This window comes from Myotis lucifugus, unplaced genomic scaffold (assembly GCF_000147115.1).
Source record: "Myotis lucifugus unplaced genomic scaffold, Myoluc2.0 scaffold_126, whole genome shotgun sequence".
In the NCBI taxonomy this organism is placed as follows: domain Eukaryota; kingdom Metazoa; phylum Chordata; class Mammalia; order Chiroptera; family Vespertilionidae; genus Myotis; species Myotis lucifugus.
Window position 1 is genome coordinate 1,414,839 of NW_005871174.1, and position 2,666 is coordinate 1,417,504.

The following is a 2,666-nucleotide window of genomic DNA, read 5'->3' on the forward strand; positions in this document are numbered from 1 at the left end:
TAAATCCTGGAATTCCAATAGAAGATTGGATTAAATAGAACTTTTTTTGGGGGGTGGGTGGGTGGTATATTCCAACTACTTCTTATCAAAACCAGTATAATTTCTTGTATAGATTGGGTAGTGATTTGAAAACATCATCTATTCAGGTTCTGTCTGAAAGTAGAATATAGATTAATAGTAAAATATCATTCGAAGCAATATCATTTTACTATGCAAAATTAGGATCAGAAGCATGATCTTTTGAAAACAAGGCATGGAATACTGACGGGAATTTGAATTAATTTTGAATAGCCATTGATCTTATCATCCAATCCTTAGCTTCAGATGCACACAATTGAACCCGAATGGGAAATTTGATGCTGTTTTTCTTACTGAGGTGATAGAACTAGAAATCACATAAACTTTAGTAAGCTTATTTATGGATAGTCGAGTAATTTTATGGACCATGCTTGGGTTAATGATAGGGCAGACATGCTATTAAAGCAAGATACTATTAGTTAACCCACTGGTGATGTGCATTAGTGATACTTGAAAAGTTATACAGTAGTGGGGACTTCTGTAGTTTTAGTTTATCCCTCTATTAAGATAGATGAACTTATGATTCTCCCATTCACTCTCAGTGAATGACTCAGATCCCTTTAACTTACCAGGAGACATACTAGAGAAGGCTTTCTGTTAAAGAAACAAGACTGGCTTGTTTTCTTTCAAAATGCAACACAGTTACTTTGGAATTACATGTCTACTGTGTAACCATGGAGCATCCTCAGTTGACATACAGATTACACAGTTTATTGGAGATGTGAATCATATTTTCTGTATTTACTCAAAGGTTCACAGATTGGGACTCAAAGGGCAGCAAAGAGAGGAGACTGTTCAAGGAAGTGTTGGATTAATCGGAGTCCTTCCCCTTCATATCTGATTAATCTTTTGCCAACAATTGACCAATGCATTTATGGAAGAAATGCTCAGACAATGATAATCAATTACCTTTTAGAAATAACTGTGGTGCTTGTCTAGATAGCACTTACACTAAAAAATTAGAGTGATAAAGAGAAGATTAGCATGGCTTCTGAGCAAAGATAACATGCACATTCATGAAGTATTCTATATTTGTAAACTAAACTTATTGTGGTAATCATTTTGATATATAGTCATTAAGTTGTACACCTTAAATGTATACAGTGTTACCTCAAAAAAAGCTGGAAAAAAGAGAAATATTTGTGTTTTGAGGTGGGAAGGAGGGCCAAAGGGTCAGGTAAGGCAGTCCCATCTTTTGAGACTGTAGTCAGAAATTTAGCAAGAAATTGAAAATGAAAAATACTGTATGAAGCACATGTGTAGTTAACTGAAATCTAGCATCATTTTAAAACTAAGTGGTTAAGAGGGTATAAATGTTAGTATTCCATTGCCATCCCTGCCACCACAAATCTACAGCCTACTATTTTCCTACCATACATTTCCTAATGATGCTTCTGTTGATAGAAAGCCCCAGTCATTTTTTATTAATGGATGCTGTGACTTCTTCCCACTCTCTTTCCATTGGCACAGCATTTACTGATTAGGGATGCTGGGTGAGTCAGAATATTCCTTGCATAATGATTGGTTACTTGGAATGGGTACCAGCTCTTCCTTTGTGATAAAGAACAGTGTATATAAATAAGGGTAAGAGATTTTCTTGATGTTCAAGGTCTTTGGTCTCTGAGTTACAGACTATAAATTTCCTGGGCCACATTCTAGATGCAGAACTTCCACTGAAGTCAACAGAAGTTTGGTAAAAAAAAAAATTAATGGCAGGAAAATGCACTATTATTATTTATTACTATTTCTTTTTGACTGCTCTGAAGATAATTTGGTGCATAAAGCATTGTGGAAGTTTTGAGTTTTTCCAGTGACTTATTTTCATGCAAATGTTTATCACATTTCTGTGTATTGTTTTCTTCTATCATGTATATTTCCATCTTCCATGAGTAAATCAACATCTTCATCCGTAGCGCTCATTCAGTGGCTGTAAATTCAGCCTGTATTCTCTATAATGTGACGAATATGTGATTTTCATTTATGATTTTAGTGGGTGTTTCTGAAATTTCTACAGCAGCATCTGGCCAGGAAATATTGTTTGTGAATTAGAAACACAACACCTAAATTTATTTTTCTTCCATGTACTCCTTTCTCTAATCCTTTCCTAGTACATGGGAGGCCGTTTGGATTCTTTTCTGTCCTAATTCTCAGAGACTCCACTCTTGTACAGACTTTCGGTTTGATTTTGCTTTCCCTGCTATGCCTGGTTCGGGGAACAATGGAAGCAAGTCTTGAGTCTCCTCCCCTTCCTCACTGCCGACTCTCATACCTAAGTCACCACCGTGGTTTAATCAGGCCACTGCTCAGGCCTCCTGAGAAGTTTTTCACTACGTTCAGCTTCTGTCCCTTCTAATCTCTCAATGCTGCTGTTAGAAGGATCTTTTAAAAATAGAGAGATAATTCTGTCTCTCCATGCTTAAAACACTTTGTATTGTTCTTAGGATAAAGACCAAATTCTGGAACATAGCTCAGGGAGCGCTTCATACTCTTTCTACTTGCCTCTCCAGACAATTGTTCTACCCTCTCCCTCACTCTGTGCGCTAACTGCAGGGATGTGCTTTCACATCCCCACATCATCACTTTCTTTC

General features: G+C 36.7%; 1 non-coding gene across 1 annotated transcript; it reads left to right on the forward strand.

The window, feature by feature from the left end:
* The first annotated feature begins 1,005 nt into the window (after positions 1-1,005).
* Positions 1,006-1,114, forward strand: LOC111827068. Its single transcript, XR_002830541.1, has one exon. It is a non-coding gene; the product is annotated as a U6 spliceosomal RNA (small nuclear RNA).
* The last annotated feature ends 1,552 nt before the right edge of the window (positions 1,115-2,666 follow it).